Source organism: Staurois parvus, unplaced genomic scaffold (genome assembly GCF_062004578.1).
Source record: "Staurois parvus isolate SC_StPar_1 unplaced genomic scaffold, SC_StPar_1.0 ptg000958l, whole genome shotgun sequence".
Classification (NCBI taxonomy): Eukaryota; Metazoa; Chordata; class Amphibia; order Anura; family Ranidae; genus Staurois; species Staurois parvus.
Window position 1 is genome coordinate 1,574,175 of NW_028318754.1, and position 21,263 is coordinate 1,595,437.

The following is a 21,263-nucleotide window of genomic DNA, read 5'->3' on the forward strand; positions in this document are numbered from 1 at the left end:
TATCGGCGGCAGTGGGGAAAATAGCACAGGAGCTTAGAGGGGAAATAGCATTGGTGGAAGAACGTACAGACCACCTAGAAACCAAATTTGATGATCTGGTGCAGTATGTATATGTACTAGAGGAAGATAACCACATTTTAAAACAACAGATGTCCCAGTTAGAATCCCTACAAGACAATGTGTTTCACAATCTGTAGGGGAAGCTGATCTACAAGAATATCTGCGAAGTCTGTTCACTGCATTGGCCCCGACGGTTCTGGACATAGAATGGTGAATGGACAGGGCTCACTGCTTTCTCGCTCCGAAGCTGCCACTGGGCGCGAGACCAAGAGACATCATTGTCCGGTTTTACTACTACAATAGCAAGGAATCTTTGCTGAATTCCACACTTAGCACTGCCTAAGTTGATTTTAGAGGGGAAAAATTGCAAATCTATAGTGATATATCCCCTATCACATTGTCTAAAAGATGTCCACTTTGTCCACTTACTCTTCACCTACAGAAACACCGCATTATATACAGATGTGGCTTTCCATTCAGATTAACAGTAACGAAGGATGGTACTCAGCACACAATCAGAGATCTTTAAGAAGGAGAGGAGTTTCTGCGTAATCTAGGCCTACCTCCTCTCCCGGATGAAGCCTTAGCATTACCTCTACCCAAACCAAGAGCAGCCAACATTCCTAACAAGATGTGGACACCGGCAAGATCCAAAAAGAAGACACGCCTACCGATTCCTCAAGGGTCTCCAGCACCCCGGTTATCTTCCATCACCTGATGACGTCATGCAAAACGTAGCTGAAGTCACATAAGACTTAATGTCTATTGATAGGTCTTGCCGGACAATTCGGATATCCCAATACAGACAAATCCGACACCCCATCAGGATCTTTCCAGATAATGTTCTGCTAATTGCTGTTTATTTTGGAAGAGAGAAGTGAAGTCACTACCTGACCTTCACCCTCCCTATGTCGTCCCTAAACATCTACAGCTACTGCTGTAGATGCCTGGGTTGCCTAGGCTGCTCAGGCTTCTTCCATATTTTGGTCACATATTATGTTTGCAAATCCTTTCTTGATTTGTTTATTCTGCCTACTACTTTTGTTATGACGCACTGGATGCTTCTTTCTCAGTGAATGTTTTTTGTGTTATTCTTTGTTGGAACAGCATGGTTTATTTGTCATTTTACCCTGCATATATTTGCTTCATGCTCAGATTACACCTACATGTATTTACGACTATACTCTTGCAATGTTAAAGGTTTAAGTTCAATAAGGAAGAGGTCGATAGCTCTTGGGAATTCCGTCAGTTCAAAGCGGATATTATTCTTATCCAGGAAACACATCTTAAAAAGGGAAGCTCATTTAACTTTGCCCTCAGATATTTTCCTATAGTATACATATAGCATACATCAAAAAAGTCTGTCCTATCTGGGTGGTATCTTTGGTGCTAGACACACAAGGCAGATTTATACTACTACAATGTCAATATGGTGATGTCTATATTACAATCATTAATGCGTATGCTCCAAATGCTAATCAAGTGGTGTTCTTTAAGGATACTATTTCTCTGCTTTTAGCTTCATCACACCCGTTCATTATCATTGGCGGGGACTTTAATTTATCCATGTCAGCTACATGCGATAGGAGATCCCTTCGGGGCCACTTTCCCTTTTGAAACAGTCTACATCCTTCCAACAATGGATCAGAGGACATGGACTGTTTGATATTTGGAGAATACAGCATACGAGTACTAAAGAGTTTTCGTTCTTCTCCCCGATGCACCACATTTACACCAGACTAGATTACTTTTTACTTTGATTCCCCCTACTTAAATAGACAGTTAGCTAGGATATTGTCCCCAGGTCCTGGTCGGATCATTCTTTTTTGCCATTAGATCTGTTTTTAGATTGACCACATTCTCGCACTTGCCATTGGCGCCTAAATGACACTCTTTTACATCACACAGATGTCAACGCTTCCATTTCAAAAGCATTGCGTGAATTTTTTTAACTTAATACAGGATCTGTATCAGCATACTCAACTCTGTGGGAAGCCCACACAGCATTTATTAGGGGTCGCTTTATAGTGGAAAGCTCACGTCTTAAGAAATCCATGCTTCACCAGTAAACTGATCTTATGAACCAATTATCTCAAGCGGAAAAAAAACTTATAGTTCACCCTCTTTGCCTAAACTCCGATTAGTGGTACAAATTAAAGATCAACTTAAGACACTTGAAGCTAGTTCTACAGCAAACAAAAAGGCTATGGAGAAGTTTTATCAATATGCTAATAAACCTCATAGGATGTTGGTTAATAAACTGAAAGCACATTCGACAACTTCTGCTCCAGAATTTTTGTTTCAAACAGATGGCACCCCTACTTTCTGCCCCCAACAGATTGCCCAAGTGTTCGGAGACTTCTATCGTAAGCTTTATCACCAGATATACACCCCCCTTTCCATAAAGATTTTTTTAATCTTTATTCTCAGCTCTTCAGCTGCCTAAATTGAAAAGGGAAGATAGACTAATTCTAAACGCACCTATTACTATGGTGGAACTATGTGCAATTATTAAGGAGCTACCGTCACACAAAGCGTCGGGACCTGACTGGTTTTTCTACACATATTATAAGCATTTCATCGCAGATATCGGCCCTGCCTTATTGGAATTTTACTCCTCTCTGCTGAGCAGAGAAACACCCCATTCGCAATTTCATCACTCTTGTCAGCACCTGTGGTAATGAGCCCTTGTAGATAGTCAACTTGGGGTTCCCCAGGGCGCGGAGTCTAAGCCCCAGCCTGCTTGTTCACCAGAGCCCCTGATGGTGGGGATGGACTTGCAGCAAGCTGGGACCAGGTCGCGGCCCCTGGGTACGCCCAGCTGAGGAGACCGCTCGCAGGAGCAGAGTACAATGGGAGGAGACAAACGGAAATCCAATAGACTAACCAAGGTCAGGACGGGTGGAAAACAAGCACAGAGAATGAAGCCGGGGTTTGTACAAGATTAGTCGATGCAGGATACAGGAGATAGCTACATACAGGAGCTCAGACAACTAGGAAGTTGCGCAGGCAAAGTGGCCTAGACTGAGCATGTCTTATATAGGCAGGCGGGCCAGGACATGATGGAAGGGAAGGAAATAAAACCCAGAGAACAGCAGATGACTCCCATAAGTGAGCACAGACAAACACACATTTGAAAGGGATCAGGAACAGCACTGCAGCAAGGAGGTAAGAACACAAACAAGAAACTGCAGGCTAACTTGTGACAACTCTCATATTACAGTCATTCCCAAACCATGCAACCCCCCCCCCCCCCCAGCTAACTACAGGTCTGTAGCATTATTAAACACGGATTATATCATTTTTACAAAACTCTTAGCAAATCGTTTGGCTCCTTTGCTTCCCAGAATTATCCATAACGATCAAGTGGGATTTGTCTTAGCGAGACAGGCAGGGGACAACACTAGACGTATGATCAACTGATGTACTTCATGGCTCACGAACGCCGGCACTATTGCTAAGTTCAGATGCCCAGAAGGCATTTGACTGGTTGTGATGGCCTTATATGTTTGAATTACTATGACATGTGGGAATACAAAGGCCTTTTTTAATGCTATTTCGGCTCTGTATTCACGGCCTACCACGCAGGTCAAGCTCCCCTATGCCACATCCGATATTTTTCCCATGCTGAATGGAACTAGACAAGGTTGCCCTCTGTCCCCACTCCTATTTGTGTTATGTCTTGAACCATTAGCAGTAGCGATCATAGCACACCCTGACAAAGCAGGAGTGACTTTGAGGGGGAAGGAATACAAACTCTCACTTTTTGCGGATGACGTTTTATTGATTATAACTAAAACTCACGACTTTACCTGCATTGCATAAACTTTTACAAACCTTTAGTGATTTATCTGGTTATAAAATAAACACTTCAAACACAGAAGCTATGCCTCTTAATATCTCATCCAAAGATGCTCCAACAAAATTATTCATAGCACTGGTGCATGTCATCTATTAAATACTTTGGTATCCATATAACCTCAACTTATGCTCAGTTGTTTGAAGCTAACTACCCCCCACTGTTTCAGGAAATTTATACTCTTCTAAATCAGTGGGATGCTTATAAGATATCTTTCCTGGGTAACGTAAATGTGTTAAAGATGTAAATTGTGCCAAAGCTACTTTACCTTTTTGAGACTCTACCAGTCGCAATCCCTCATGCTCAACTGCAAACTCTACAACTAGCATTTCTGAGATTTATTTGGCATGCTGGAAAGTCCAGAATAGCAAGAATGGTTCTTTTGTCACCTAGAAATAATGGATATTACCAATTATTATGTAGCTACTCATCTGAGACAAACGTTATCATGGTTCACCCAAGAATCTCAGAATAGATGGGCGGAGATTGAATTAGGCTATATTTATCCGATCCACACATGTTCATTACTACGCCCTTTTCATTATCCATCACCCCCCCCCCCCTTTGCTTGAATCTATGGAATTTACCCAACTTCAACTTATGTGAAATCTCGGCAGTTACTATCCATGTGTTCTCCATTGTTAAACATTTTATGGTAAGTTTCTAGGAAAAGGAGTGCTACACAAAGAAAAAGAACAGCTGCTTCACACCTCCACAAGGACGCAACCCTAAACTGGACACCTATATTGATAGCTTCAGACTGTGAGCTACATCCCTGATATCTACCCAGCAAAAGAAAATTCTGTACAATCTTTCACCACTAGAGCGCAGGGCTATACACGATTTGAGCAATAATCAGGCCATCACCATCAAACCAGTGGATAAAGGGGGAGCAGTTGTTGTGATAGATACAAATACATACAAGAAGGCCAGAGGCAGCTGGAGAATGCCATCTACTATAAAAAACTGGATAATGATCCGACCCAGGACTTTACAAAGCAATTAAAAGGTGTCATTAAAACACTTCCAGCCCACCTACATTCAGAACTTATAAATGCAATTCTGGATCATCCAGAAATCGGGGACTTCTACATGCTGCCCAAAATCCACAAGCCAGGAAATCCAGGCAGACCCATCATAACAGGTATGAACACACTCACCAAACAAATCTCAGGCTTTGTAGAAAAAATTTTAAAACCATTAGTCAAGAACACTGCTAGTTTCCTGCAAGACACAACTGACTTTCTGAACAAGATCAACAACATACAGCAATTACCATCTAATACACTTCTAGTGACTATGGATGTAGTATCCCTGTATAGTAATATCCCTCACAAGGATGGATTCGCTGCATGTCACAGATCCTTATCATCCTCACCAAACCACAAATACACTGCTGAAGATGTTACACAGCTCATTGAATTCATACTTACACACAACTACTTTGCTTTCAATAAAGACATCTATCTTCAATGTATGGGTACTGTGATGGGAAGTAAAATGGCACTCCAATATGCCAATTTATTTATGGCTGACCTGGAGGAAAAATTCCTGAACAGCATGGAACAAAAACCATACAGATACTATCGCTATATTGATGATATTTTCATCATATGGACAGAAGGTGAAGAAAACCTAAAACAATTTTACTCATTGATCAACACTTTTCATCCATCAATCAAACTAAAAATGGAATACTCAAACACACAGGTCAACTTCCTAGACAGCACAGTATACATCAGGGATGATACGCTTCATACCTCAATATACAGGAAATCCACTGACAGATGCAACTACCTCCACAGTTCTAGCTTCCACCCCCAACACATGAAACGTGCCATCATACACAGTAAGGCCATTAGATACCACCGAATATGTTCTGAGACAGAGATAAACATCTCGGGACACTAGCAAACTCCTTCCATAAGAAAGGTTAGAAGGACAAAACTATCAACACCAGCATAAGCACAACCTTGAGAACCTGAAGAGAAAATCTACTTCAGTACAAAGAAAAAAAAACAAACAACCGTGTACTTCTAGTAACTACATACAACCCAGCACTAGAAGGAATAAGAAAAATAATCAAAGATTTACAACCCATTATAACAGACGATGGAACTCTGAAAGAAATATTCCAGCAACCCCCAATATTGGCTTTCTCAGAAATAAACTAATCAGTAGGAAACTTCCTTCTGATCAAGATGTCACAAATAATGGAAGCAAACCCTTCAAAAAAAAATGCTGCAAACTGTGCAACCAAATCAATCCATCAAAAAGTGTCAGACACTCAAAATCTTCAATATCTCCAGATCATACAGCTGCACCTCTAGTAATGTTGTGTACCTTATCCAGTGCAGAAAATGTAGCAAAGGATCTTATGTTGGCGAAACAGGACAGAAGTTGCAAACAAGGATGAATTTGCACAGACATACCATCAAGGAACATAAAGAAGATGACTTTTGCACACCTGTGGGACACTATTTCACACAATCAGACCACACTATAGAAGACCTCAATAATTTAGTTCTTAAAGGAAATTTCAAATCTATTCAGGAAAGGAAAACTTTTGAACTATGAATGATAATTCTATTTGACACAAGAGAAAACGGCCTTAATTTTAACATGGGATTCCTCACTCATTATCCAACAGTTTTATGACCCCTTCTGTGAGTGTTGTCCCCCCCCCCCCAGCCTTTGCTTTTGCTGTGTCTTATCTCTAGTCTAATCCTAGTCTTTTAACCATTGCTGTGTACATCTGTTTGTGTGTGTTTCTTTCTGTTTTTTTTTTTTTTTTGTTCCTCCCCCTTTCAACATCTCCCCTAACATTCTGCTAAAACTTTGTAGTAGTACTGCCTGGACCTTGAAGAAGGGGACATACCCCGAAAGCTTGTTCTCAAAATTGTATGTTAGTGCAAATAAAAAAAGTATCACGTCAGTACTCAATTGTTTCTGTAAACATTTGATATAATCCGGAGCTCCCAGATAGTCTGTCCTACCCACAGATGAATTCCTCTTTAACACTAGAACGCCCCACAGATTTTGAATTCCCTCCCAACAACATCTTATGACCTCTCTATATAAACTGCTTCTCAATAAAGACACCCTTGTTGAGAGGCCTCACCGTTATATGAAGAAGTGGGAGGATGAACTTCAATGCTCAATTTCTTTGAAATGTTGGCAGGTGGTATGGGATCCTGCTGCTAAGACCTCTTGTTGTGTTGTGTATAAAGAAAACTTATATAAAATATAAGTACTCAATGTTATCCTACCCCTAGATCCGCTACACTATCTTTTGGGGCTACCCTTTATGGGTATCCCCAAGCAATCTAAGAGGTTGAGAGTGCATATTCTGACGGCCGCTAGAAGGGTGATACCACGATATTGTAAATCAGTAGATATCACCATGCTAAATCATCTTTTAAGAGAGATCTCAGAAATTAGGGAAATGTAATATCTTACAGCTCTAGTGGGTGAACACTCAGGTCGCTTTCACTCTATTTGGGACCTATGGGACCATTCTCCCTTTGGTAGACTTCCTTCCTCTCCCCCTTTCCCTCCCCCCCTTATACAGTGGGGCAAAAAAGTATTTAGTCATCCACCATTTGTGCAAGTTCTCCCACTTAAAAAGATGAGAGAGGCCTGTAATTGGCATCATAGGTAGACCTCAACTATGAGAGACAAAATGAGAAAAAAAATCCAGACAATCACATTGGCTGATTTGGAAAGAATTTATTTGCAAATTATGGTGGAAAATAAGTATTTGGTCAATATCAAAAGTTCATCTCAATACTTTGTTATATATCCTTTGTTGGCAATGACAGAGGTCAAACGTTTCCTGTAAGTCTTCACAAGGTTGGCACACACTGTTGCTGGTATGTTGGCCCATTCCTCCATGCAGATCTCCTCTAGAGCAGTGATGTTTTGGGGCTGTCGCTGGGCAACACGGACTTTCAACTCCCTCCAAAGGTTTTCTATGGGGTTGAGATCTGGAGACTGGCTAGGCCACTCCAGGACCTTGAAATGCTTCTTACGAAGCCACTCCTTCATTGCCCGCGCGGTATGTTTGGGATCATTGTCATGTTGGAAGACCCAGCCACGTTTCATCTTCAATGCCCTTGCTGATGGAAGGAGGTTTGCACTCAAAATCTCACGATACATGGCCCCATTCATTCTGTCCTGTACATGGATCAGTCGTCCTGGTCCCTTTGCGGAGAAACAGCCCCAAAGCATGATTTTGCCACCCCCATGCTTCACAGTAGGTATGGTGTTCTTTGGATGCAACTCAGCATTCTCTCTCCTCCAAACACGACGAGCTGTGTTTCTACCAAACAGTTCTATTTTAGTTTCATCTGACCATATGACATTCTCCCAATCCTGTTCTGGATCATCCAAATGCTCTCTAGCAAACTTCAAATGGGCCTGGACATGTACTGGCTTAAGCAGGGGGACACGTCTGGCACTGCAGGATCTGAGTCCCTGGCGGCGCAGTGTGTTACTGATGGTAGCCTTTGTTACGTTGGTTCCAGCTCTCTGCAGGTCATTCACTAGGTCCCCCCGTGTGGTCCTGGGATTTTTGCTCACCGTTCTTGTGATCATTTTGACCCCACGGGGTGAGATCTTGCATGGAGCCCCAGATCGAGGGAGATTATCAGTGGTCTTGTATGTCTTCCATTTTCTAATTGTCGCTCCCACAGTTGATTTGTTCACACCAAGCTGCTTGCCTATTGCAGATTCAGTCTTCCCAGCCTGGTGCAGGTCCACAATTTTGTTTCTGGTGTCCTTCGACAGCTCTTTCGTCTTCACCATAGTGGAGTTTGGAGTGTGACTGTTTGAGGTTGTGGACAGGTGTCTTTTATACCAATAACAAGTTCAAACAGGTGCCATTGATACAGGTAATGAGTGCAGGACAGAGGAGCCTCTTAAAGAAGACGGTACAGGTCTGTGAGAGCCAGAAATCTTGCTTGTTTGTAGGTGACCAAATACTTATTTTCCACCATAATTTGCAAATAAATTCTTTCCAAATCAGCCAATGTGATTGTCTGGATTTTATTTTCGCATTTTGTCTCTCATAGTTGAGGTCTACCTATGATGCCAATTACAGGCCTCTCTCATCTTTTTAAGTGGGAGAACTTGCACAATTGGTGGCTGACTAAATATTTTTTTGCCCCACTGTATAGTCCAGACACTTTTCCAGGTAACATGCCTTTGACAAATAATGTAATCCAATGATGTGCAGGTTTGTGTTGATTTCTGTTTTTGAATTGTGCAGACTACCATACTGTTTATTTATGTTCATATTTCTCTTGATTTTGTTTTCCTTTGTACTTATGATGGTTTTCTTTCACTGCAATGTTTACACTTACAGTGTTGTTGTTGCAACTATTGTGAGGGATTAGCACAGTAGCAGGTTGTGCTTGACCCCCTGGATGAGTCAGAACGCGGTGAAAGAGGCTTAGCATGACAGCAGGATCTTGGTGAATAAAGTTGTGCTTTATTTACAAGACTGGTGAACACACGGTGCATATATTCAAAAACAGCAAAACAAATACAAACAGAAAATAGAGCTTTACCACACTGGGCATCTAACTGCAAACATGGGTTCCTATCTACCTTCTGGATACAGCTTATCGCTGCTCAGACACAGGGGGTTCACACAGAGCATCTCCCAGCCCAAAATCACACAGATTTACTCTCACCGCAGTATTGTTTGGTTGCTCCCCAGTCTGTCCTGCACAGCAACCTGGTTCCAGGCTGGAGCATTCTCTCTAAGTAGCCTGGGAGTTTTATAGAGCCCAGAGCCCTTAACTCACTACAGCTGAGCTCATGAAATCATCAGTGAGCCAAACAGGCTCACTACACAGCACAAAAGGAGAAACAGTTGGTGTAGAGCATGAACCTGGGACAAATATACCTCCCATCCTGGACACATCCCTTAGTTCTTGCTGCCACACTATGTTCTGTTTTTAAAAAAAATGGGCACTGGCTCTTAAAGCGGAGCTCCACCCAAAAGGGAAAGTTCCGCTTTAAGGACTGCTCCCTTGCTCCCCATTAAGGATTGGCACCTTTGGGGGAGCGGGGGGGAGTGGGTACCCGAATTTGACAGGTACCCGCTCCCACTTCTGGTCAGATTACCTAGGCGATAGGAAACGAAAGGTGTCCTCCCTCCCTGTAGTCTTTTTGGACATGTTGCAGGTCAGAGAAGACTACAGGACCATTCACGAAGCGCAGCACTACTCGTGCATGCGCAGTGGGTACCCGGCTGTGAAGCCACAAGCTATCACAGCCAGGTACCCACACTGAAGATGCCGGCCTCCTGGAATACAGGACGGCTGGTGAAACGAGCTGCGGGGGACACACCACGGGACCGAGGGACAGGTAAGTGGCTGTTTTTTAAAAATCAGCAACTACAGTTTTTGTAGCTGCTGACTTTTATTTTTTGATAGTTTGAGTGGAACTCCCTTTTAATAAAAACTTACAATACGAAAAAAAAAAGTACTGTTTTACATGTTAATATACTGTAAGTGATAAATTTAAACTGATCTAACAGAAGAAGTGATAGACATTGTTGCTAGCTCTGAGCATTGGGGAAGAACCTAGGGATGCACCGATACCATTTTTTTTACCCGCGAGTACAAGTATCAATACTTTCTGTCAAGTACTCACCAATACCAAGTACTGATACCTTTGCGATGCAAAGCCTATACAAATTGAATGGACTCAAATCGCACTGCAAAGAATTGCATGCGATTTGAACAGAAATACGGTGCGATTCCTGTCTGAATCGTATGTGGTTTCACGCAGAGCTCTTGTGTGAACCCAGGCTTGTCATAGTGACTTTGAGCCTACATTCACACAAGAGCAGTATGGGAAACCTCCATGAAAGACAGGTTCCACCAGCTGCGGATTCCAATCCCACTGTGGACATCAGAGGCTGCCGCTTGAGTTCCTCTAGCCTCTCCCATGGCTCTCTCCCCCCAGCCTCCAGCGCCCCTCTCCTCCAGCCTCCAGTGGTTTCAGCCATCCATTGGACCCTCTCCCCATCCCCCCCATCCTGCTGTACCAGATTGCCAATCCCCTGCTGTCAGACAATGAAAAAGCAGATTCACCAGTCACAGGATTTGAAACCCCCGCTGCTTTCTCTCCTCTCCTTGCAGTGCTGACAGTATGGGCTAGACAGCTTCTGATTGGTCAGCGCAGTCCATGTGACAGTGCTGACCAATTAGAATCTTTAATTCTACCTGTAGTGGTAGCCCTTCTCCACCGAAATGGCCGCTGGCTGATTTTATATGATGATAAAATGGGATGAAATTAGTGATAATGTTGATAATGATGATGATGACCAGAGTTCTTCTCCTAATTGCACAAAGGCTGCCAGCGCACACATACACAAATTAGTGACTCAATGCACACTGACCCAGTAATTGGTCTAGGCGATGTCTTTTTAAGTTTTAATGCTGAGTAAACTTGTAACTGAGGAAGGGGAGATGGGCATGGGATACTTAGATACATACAGGTTTTAAAGAAAAGGACACTAACTTCACTGTCCTGAACATAGCACTCCTTGACCACTGAAAATGGAAGGAAAGGCCAGGTTAGCGTTCGTTGTGCAATCTGTACCCCATAAAGCTTCATTGGTTATTATATCCTTGGATCAGCAAACAGTTGTTTACTCACAATGCTAGAGGATAGCTGCCCAGACTTAGCTTTCTGTTGCCTTTCTAGTGAAGTGATAGCCATCTGGATCCTTAAGGGTGAAGTCTCAGAGATGTTTCTGTAGTTGCAGGTATGGGCTCCAAGGTTCTGCCAGAGCCATCAGAACAGCAAACGAAGCACCTACAAGGCCTTCAGAGGTGGCAGCTTTACCAGCTGGTGAACCTCTAGGCCAGATGTGTAGATGTTTACTTCAAATGTATGCTAGGTCTCAATCGGACTCCTGGGCCCAGCAGCAACAGACCGGCAGCAGCTTCTCAGGCCTCAGCCTGAGGCAAGGGAGCTAGCAAATGGCCTTCCCAAATATTTATACTCTGCCCCAACATGGCCAGCAACTTGAACCTCCTACTGGGTTGACTAGAAATATGAATACTCCTAACTCAGTCAAGTAGGAATGCTCATACAATGGCCAGTGGTGTAATGACCCCTACTGGTAACAGTGAAAGATCACTAACCTTTTTTCCTATTACTTAGCAACCTACACTCACCCCCCACAAAAAATAGGCCATGTCCACACTGGCCTGGCAACAAAAATACAATAGCTCCGGTCTCCCCAGAGCAGAGTATCCCGTGATGTATGCAGATGGTGAAAAAGGAAAGTAACAAAAAACAATATAAGAGATGACAATTCACATTTGTATAAATTTCATAAACATACTTGTATATCTAATGGATCAAATTTTTGAAAAAAAGCAACAAAATAACTACTGGGTTATAATCAAATTTGATAGCAATACCCTTTATGTATTGTGGCAGGATGAGACTCTGCCACTGTGTGAAGATAGGAAAATGTGACACAGGATTCCCACTTTCACACAAGAGGGAGGGGCTAGTGGTACAAAAGGTAGTAACTGTGGGGGATGGACTGGTTGGAGGAGTAGAAGATTCCATTATTAGCTGAGGGCAGGATAGGCTTCCCTGAGATAGGTTTTCAGAGATCGCATAAAAGTGATCAGAGTAGGCGATAGTCTGATCAATTGGGGTAGAGAGTTCCAGAGGATGGGGGAAGCTCTGGAAAAGTCCCGGAAATTAGCATTAATTTAGGGTGGGTGTGACGTTCCAAACTAGTGTATCTGGGCAGAGGGCTCAAAATAATAATGCATCTACCATGAGAGCTAACTACCTCATGTCACAATTGGAGTATGCAGGCAAACATATGGTGGTCGTCACTCCAATGGTGAGTTCATGTCAGGAACTGTTGGTTGTGTGTGGAAGTACAGCCAGGCAAAAGGCATTGCATGTTTCAGGTGGTGTACCTGTGAAAGGAAAGAAAAAACATCTGCTGTAAACTGTGTTACAATTTGCCGTGTGTGTGACTGCAAGGATGCGGTGGTCAAAACATAGAAAGGAAGCAATGTTTGCTGAAATGAAAGAAAGACTGTTATGGATAAAGGGATGTTGCCCAAGCAAGTCCCACACAGGCCAGAGTCCGCAGTGTGCAAACTGGTCATTCCAGGAAAAGTGAAGGTTGTCCCTGACAACGAGTCAAAGTGTGCCACAGCATGAAGCAAGGAGGTCTGTGCACTGCGTGTGTTGTTGCAAACGGGCTCATGCTGTTGCCCAGTGCCCTTTGTTATAGGAAGGTTCACAGAGTAACTAGACCAGACAAGAGATTGATAAATCCTGGAGCTCACCTGCTAAAGAACATGACCAGTGGTGTTCCAGAGAGAGGGATCATGTAATCTGGACTAACCAGCAACGCTCTGGTAAGGGAAAACTTAGCAATAGGATAAAGTCTGTTTGCAGATGAGACCTGGCTCAAATTCTCAAGTGAAGATGTTTGTGCAAAAGTGTCCATTGTCACCCCTGGCAACCGTAAACAAAATTTTGTTCAGCCTGCAGGGGGTGGCAGAGAGCAAAATAAAGGGAGAAGGCTGCGTATACTAGGACCCCATTGAGATCCAGGGTAGGGAGAGCCTGGAAACATACCTGGAAGAAGAGTTGAGCCAACGCATCGAATGGCTGGCACAGAGGTGCTCCAACTGCAGCACTAAGGGCTGCTGAGTTTGGTTTGGGTCCCCCTATGCTTTGCACAGCCAGGCAACACACATTTTCCCTGAGGTCCCTCCCAGATTCCACATTCCAGCCTTCTTTCAATCTATCTTCACCCAAGTCCCCTCTCTCCCCAGGCTCTATCATATTTAAGGGTTGCCCTGGTCACCATGCCCAGCATCCTGCCAGGGGATTGGCCAAGGTCCCTCAAACATGCAGATCTGGGCTTCCTCCCCTCCTCCTCCCCTGTTCCATGAAAGTTCTTCAGTTTCTGGAAGGGTGGGAGGGCTCCAGAAGCCCTGACCTGTAGAACCTCCCAACCTGTTCTGAGGTGAACTCCTGCCTCACTCCCAGGCTGACACATCCCATTCTGCTACTCAGCCTCTATCTAAAAAAGAAAACAAAACCTTTCTAGCTAATCTGGAAGACGTTACACAACCACAATGACGGGTTCATGTGTTCCTTCCTCTGGTTCAAAACAAGGAGTGTGGGATATGAGACAGGACGAGACTCTGTCGCTGTGAGAAGATAGGAATATGTGACATAGGATTTGCATTTAGGGTGAATGCAATGTTCCACACTCGTGTTTCTGGGCAGAGAAAGCTGTGGATTTTGCTTTCTTGGATTCTGCAGCTCTGAATCGGAACATTCAATCCTGTGTCTGGGTTTTGCTAGACACCTGCAATCTGAGACTGAGTACACAGGTGTGCAGTGTCGTTATATACTCAGTTCTGAGGATAGCTCAGAGCTCTCAGTTGGAGACAGCTCCCAGTGTGGGAAACAGAAGGTCTTATTAAGGGGTCAGAGGGCTCCAGCCAGAAGCCAGGAGACAGAAGTCTCAGTTCCAGGAGTCAGGTCAGCTCCTCTTGGGGTGTCAGGAGAACCCCAATCCATAGGCGGGCCTTGCAGCAGGGTGTTTTGACTAAAGGCTAGATAGCCAAGTATCCAGGAGAGCTGGACAACATAGTCTGAGAGACTAATAAGAGGGGCAGCGTGGAACTGCCATTATTTATTTATTTATTTATTTATTTCAGGTACTTATATAGCACCGTCAATTTACGCAGCGCTTTACACATATATATTGTACATTCACATCAGTCCCTAACCCTCAAGGGGTGTACAATCTAAGGTCCCTAACTCACATTCATACGTACACATATTAGGGCCAATTTAGACAGGATCCAATTAACCTAGCAGCATGTCTTTGGAGTGTGGGAGGAAAGCGGAGTACCCAGAGGAAACCCACGCAGGCACAGGGAGAACATGCAAACTCCAGGCAGGTGGTGCCGTGGCTGGGATTCAAACCAATGACCCTAGAACTGCCAGGCGGAAGTGCTAACCATTTAGCCACTGCCATTGAAGCTGAGTGAGCTTATGAGCTAGGTGATTTGGCATTTTCCAGTGTGTGTATTTAAGTTGGAGAAGATCCCCTGCATAGGAAGTCATTTGTTTGTAAATGTTTGCTTCCTTTCAAATAAAAGTGGGATACCAAGCCCTTAAAAATAGTTCCTGTCTGCAGTAGACTCAATATAATAATGCATCTACCACGAGAGCTAACTACCCCATGTCAATATATATACAGTGGGGAAAAAAGTATTTAGTCAGCCACCAATTGTGCAAGTTCTCCCACTTAAAAAGAAGAGAGAGGCCTGTAATTGGCATCATAGGTAGACCTCAACTATGAGAGACAAAATGAGAAAAAAAATCCAGACAATCACATTGGCTGATTTGGAAAGAATTTATTTGCAAATTATGGTGGAAAATAAGTATTTGGTCTATATGCCGTCTTCTTTAAGAGGCTCCTCTGTCCTGCACTCATTACCTGTATCAATGGCACCTGTTTGAACTTGTTATTAGTATAAAAGACACCTGTCCACAACCTTAAACAGTCACACTCCAAACTCCACTATGGTGAAGACCAAAGAGCTGTTGAAGGACACCAGAAACAAAATTGTAGACCTGCACCAGGCTGGGAAGACTGAATCTGCAATAGGCAAGCAGCTTGGTGTGAACAAATCAACTGTGGGAGCAATAATTAGAAAATGGAAGACATACAAGACCACTGATAATCTCCCTCGATCTGGGGCTCCACGCAAGATCTCACCCCGTGGGGTCAAAATGATCACAAAAACGGTGAGCAAAAATCCCAGGAACACATGGGGGGGACCTAGTGAATGACCTGCAGAGAGCTGGGACCAACGTAACAAAGGCTACCATCAGTAACACACTGCGCCGCCAGGGACTCAGATCCTGCAGTGCCAGACATGTCCCCCTGCTTAAGCCAGTACATGTCCGGGCCCGTCTGAAGTTTGCTAGAGAGCATTTGGATGATCCAGAACAGGATTGGGAGAATGTCATATGGTCAGATGAAACCAAAATAGAACTGTTTGGTAGAAACACAACTCATCGTGTTTGGAGGAGAGAGAATGCTGAGCTGCATCCAAAGAACACCATACCTACTGTGAAGCATGGGGGTGGTAACATCATGCTTTGGGGCTGTTTCTCCGCAAAGGGACGAGGACGACTGATCCATGTACAGGACAGAATGAATGGGGCCATGTATCGTGAGATTTTGAGTGCAAACCTCCTTCCATCAGCAAGGGCATTGAAGATGAAACGTGGCTGGGTCTTCCAACATGACAATGATCCCAACTGTAAAGCCCGAGCAAGGAAGGAGTAGCTTCGTAAGAAGCATTTCAAGGTCCTGGAGTGGCCTAGCCAGTCTCCAGATCTTAACCCCATAGAAAACCTTTGGAGGGAGTTGAAAGTCCGTGTTGCCCAGTGACAGCCCCAAAACATCACTGCTCTAGAGGAGATCTGCATGGAGGAATGGGCCAACATACCATCAACAGTGTGTGCCATTCTTGTGAAGACTTACAGGAATTGTTTGACCTCTGTCATTGCCAACAAAGGATACATAACAAAGTATTGAGATGAACTTTTGATATTGACCAAATACTTATTTTCCACCATAATTTGCAAATAAATTCTTTCCAAATCAGCCAATGTGATTGTCTGGATTTTTTTTCTCATTTTGTCTCTCATAGTTGAGGTCTACCTATGATGCCAATTACAGGCCTCTCTCATCTTTTTAAGTGGGAGAACTTGCAAAAATGGTGGCTAACTAAATACTTTTTTGCCCCACTGTGTATATATATATATATATATATATATATATATATATATATATATAGGTATATAATATATAAATAACCATATATACAGTACCTTGAAAATGTATTCATATCCCTTGAAATTTTACACATTTTGTCATGTTACAACCAAAAACGAAAAAGTATTTTATTGGGATTTTATGTGATAGACTAACGCAAAGTGGCACATAATTGTGAAGTAGAAGGATAATGATAAATGGTTTTCAAAATTTTTTACAAATAACTATCTGAAAAGTGTGGCGTGCATTTGTATTCAGCTTCCTTTACTCTGATACCCCTAACTTTATCTAGTGGAACCAATTGCCTTCAGAAGTTAACTAATTACACCTGTGTGTAATTTAATCTCACTATAAATACAGCTGTTCTGTTAGAGAACATTAATAAACAAACATCATCATGAAGGCCAAGGAATACACCAGACAGGCCAGGGATAAAATTTTGATGAAGTTCAAAGCAGAGTTAGGTTATAAAAAAATATCCCAAGCTTTGAACATCTCAAAGCACTGTTCAATCCATCATCCAAAAATGGAAAAAGTATGGCACAACTGAAAACCTACCAAGACATGGCAGTCCACCTAAACTGACAGGCCAGGCAAGGAGAGCATTAATCAGAGAAGCAGCCAAGAGGCCCGTGGTAACTCTGGAGGAGCTGCAGAGATCCACAGCTCAGGTGTGGAGAATCTGTCCACAGGACAACTATTAATTATGCACTCCACAAATCTGGCCTTTATGGAAGAGTGACAAGAAGAAAGCCATAAGAAGTCCTGTTTGCTGTTTGCGACAAGCCATGTTGGGGGACACAGCAAACATGTGGAAGAAGGTACAGATGAGGCCAAAATTTAACTTTTTGGCCTAAAAGTAAAAAGCTATGTGTGGCGGAAAACTAACAATGCACATCACCATGAACCAGGGGCGGACTGACAACTCATGGGGCCCCCGGGCAATAGGGGTTCATGGGCCCGTGTCCTTGCCCACACTCAAAGCACACCCAAAAAAGCCTATAAAAAGTACCAGGGGCATTTCATGGGGCCCCCTACTGACCCCGGGCCCTCGGGCAGTGCCTAAGTGCTCAAATGGTCAGTCCCCCCCTGCCCTGAACACACCATTCCCACAGTGAAACATAGAGGTTGCAGCATCATGTTGTGGTGTTGCTTTCCTTCAGCAGAGACAGGGAAGCTGGTCAAAGTTGATGGGAAGATGGATGGAGCCAAATACAGGGCAATCTTTAAGAAAACCTATTAGAGTCTGCAAAAGACTTGAGACTGGGGCGGAGGTTCAACAGGACAACAACACTAAACATACAAAGCATATTCATATGTTAGAATGGCCCAGTCAAAGTCCAGACTTAAATCCAATTGAGAATCTGTGGCAAGACTTGAAAATTGCTATTCACAGATGCTCTCCATCCAACCTGATAAGAGCTTGAGCTATTTTGCAAAGAAGAATGGGCAAAACTTTCACTCTCTAGATGTGCAAAGGTGGTAGAGACATAACCAAAAAGACTTGCTGCTGTAATTGCAGTGAAAGGTGGTTCTACAAAGTATTGACACAGGGGGGCTGAATACAAATGCACGCCACACTTTTCAGATATTTATTTGTAAATAATTTTGAAAACCCATTTATCATTTTCCTTCCACTTTACAGTTATGTGCTACTTTGTGTTGGTCTGTCACATAAATCCCAATAAAATATATTTACGTTTTTGGTTGTAACGTGACAAAATGTGGAAAATTTCATGGGGTATGAATACTTTTGCAATACTACAACCTAACTAGTAGAGCCCTACTAGTAACTACTGGCTACATAAGTATAAAAAATATCAGCATCTTGCACCCCCCACTACAAACGAGGGAGGGGTTGTATAACAATAAATAGTACCCAGTACTAGATGTCAGAATATAAGAAACATACAATACAAATAACACCACCAAAAATAGTAAAGTTAACTACAGCCTACAATTTAACTCTTTTTACCAAGAAATCTACAGCATACCAGGCAAAAAACATGGTTGATTAACAGGCTGATGTCAATGGAGGTGGAAGGTGTGACAGTACGCGGTATCAGACCCCAGCCCTTCTCACCGACTTGTGACCGAAGGACCAGCTGATCTCAAAACGTGCTGTCACTTGCGTAACAATGCCACTTTCAGCTGCGCCCTGCACAAAGATTTTCCAGCTCGTGGGACCACAATCTATGTGCCAGCAGCCTGAGAGTAATTGTTACTGGGTCAGATTAATTACGCAATTAACCCTTCACAATGCCACCACCACCTTTTTACAGAGAAGGAGGAAACTCACAAATCTTAGCAGTAACACTGTGATATTAGTATAAGCGTCTGTAACACACTGTCACCACAGACAGATGTATTCAGAGGATTATCACATACAGTAGCACTCTTCAGAGACAGGGATTCTTAGTTTGCATTAAAAGCTTTAGAAACAGTTCAACACTTTTCAGAAAATAGGATGTATTACTAAAAAGGTCAAAATGGTGCAATTAAGATATATTTACAGAAAAGATGTAACAATTTTATATATATACTATATATATATATATATATATATATATATATCTCAAAAGAGAGTAATAAAACAACAGAGGAATAAAAGAAAGAAGTTCAGAAGGCAGAATACTTGCGAAAGTCCTTGGTTTGAGCAGAGTCCAATCGTCCGAACAAAAGGTTGCCTTTGCTCTCAAAAGAGCTCACTTTTCTCCAGGCCGTCAGTCTTTTTCTATTATCTCAAAGGGGTGTCTCCTGAGAAGAAATAGCCAATCACCTCATTTGGGGATGGGTGTTAGGCGGTGACCAAGGTTAGGACCAAATCCCTTACAAGTTCATGCTACTGTCAATAACCTTCAATAGGCACAGCTAGCATCCTAGCAACTGGCAGATTAATATTTAGAATCATATTCAAAACGCGCAGATACCAAACTGTAGCATATCCTGCCACTCCGGATAAAGGATTGCTTTCTACCCTCTTGTAGGCGCTACATAGGGATGTAAGGTGTCATGTGACTCATATTAAAATGACCTGTCCGAATATATACTCCATATCAATGTGCCCAGTTCCTGCTGAAGTTTATGAATTTGTATGAAAAATGACTCATGTGGGATGTACGTTTTATGGGACACTTAACAGGTCATGAGTTATGGTTTTACAACCGGGCAGAGGAAAGTGGTTGTCAAGCAGACATTCTGGAACCAGGCTAATTAGGGGTTTACAGCTCTGGAGTATGATATGCACTTTTGACCTCAGTTCACTTACAGACTCACATTCCATTTAGGAGGGAAGGGGGAAGAATCATGAGAGTCATGAGAGACAAAATGGTTGCCAGCGTCCATATCTCTATGCGCACAATTGTCACACCTCCCCTCTCAGGTGGTTGCATGGGAGGGAACTGCAATTTCCCTCCTAATGCAACTGACTCCTGCTGGCTCGACTTGTCTCGATAACCCATCAGCATTGCCATCGGTGCTGCCCTTCTTATGCTGTATGGTGAAATCATATTGCTGAAGAATTAGGCTCCACCAAAGTAGTTTGCCATTCTCCCCAGCAACACGTATTAACCAGCTCAGACGATTGTGATCACTGTGAAGTGTCGCCCATAAAGGTACATTTGCAACTTCTGGAAAGCCCACACGATCGCAAGACACTCTTTTTCGATCGTGGCATATGCTACTTCCCTGGGAAGCAGCTTCCGGCTCAGATAGAGGATGGGGTGTTCCTCTCCTGCACCATCCACCTGGCTCAGGACTGCACCCAATCCATATGCAGAGGCATCCGTCTGTACTAGGAAAAGGTGAAGTCTGGATCCTGTAGCACAGGGGTGCTGGCCAGCTCCTCCTTCAAGGCCCGAAATGCCTTCTCACAATCGGGTGTCTAAGACACCACCTTGAGTAGTTTCTTTTTGGTTAGGTCAGTCAAAGGTTTTGCCAGGCTACTATAGTTACATACAAACTTTCTATAGTAACCGGCTGTCCCCAGTAATGACATAACCTGCTTTTTGGTTTGCGGGGTAGGACAGGCCAAGATGGCCTCAACCTTACCTGTCTCAGGCCTTAGGGTTCCTCCTCCTAAATACTGGACATCTGACATGCCTATCTGACACTTACTGGGTTTGACGGTCAGATTGGCGGCTGTCAGTTTGTCCAGAACTTTCGACAGATGCACCATATGTTCTTCCCAGGTGGGGCTGAACACGGTGATGTCGTCCTGGTAGGCTACTGCAAAGGGTTCCAGCCCCTCCAGCAAATCATTCATGACTCTCTGGAAGGTAGCTGGGGTATTCTTCCCTCCAAATAGCATGACAGTGAATTTGAACAAGCCAAATGGGGTGATGAAGGCAGACTTTTCCCCAGCCTCAGGAGCCAGAGGAATTTGCCAGTACCCCTTGCTCAGATCCACGATTGTGATATAGCGGGCAGCCGTCAGCCTATCTAAAGGAGAGGTCAGAGTCTAGGATTACG

The 21,263-nt window shown here is 43.3% G+C and overlaps 1 long non-coding RNA gene across 1 annotated transcript in view; it reads right to left on the reverse strand.

Moving 5' to 3' along the window:
- LOC149441695 (uncharacterized) overlaps window positions 1-15,227 on the reverse strand; it is a 47,986-nt gene extending 32,759 nt beyond the window's left edge. Inside the window, exon 1 of the long non-coding RNA XR_016307307.1 lies at window positions 12,753-15,227. This is a non-coding gene — a long non-coding RNA (uncharacterized LOC149441695). The remainder of the gene's footprint in view (window positions 1-12,752) is intronic.
- Between the last annotated feature and the right edge of the window lie 6,036 nt (window positions 15,228-21,263).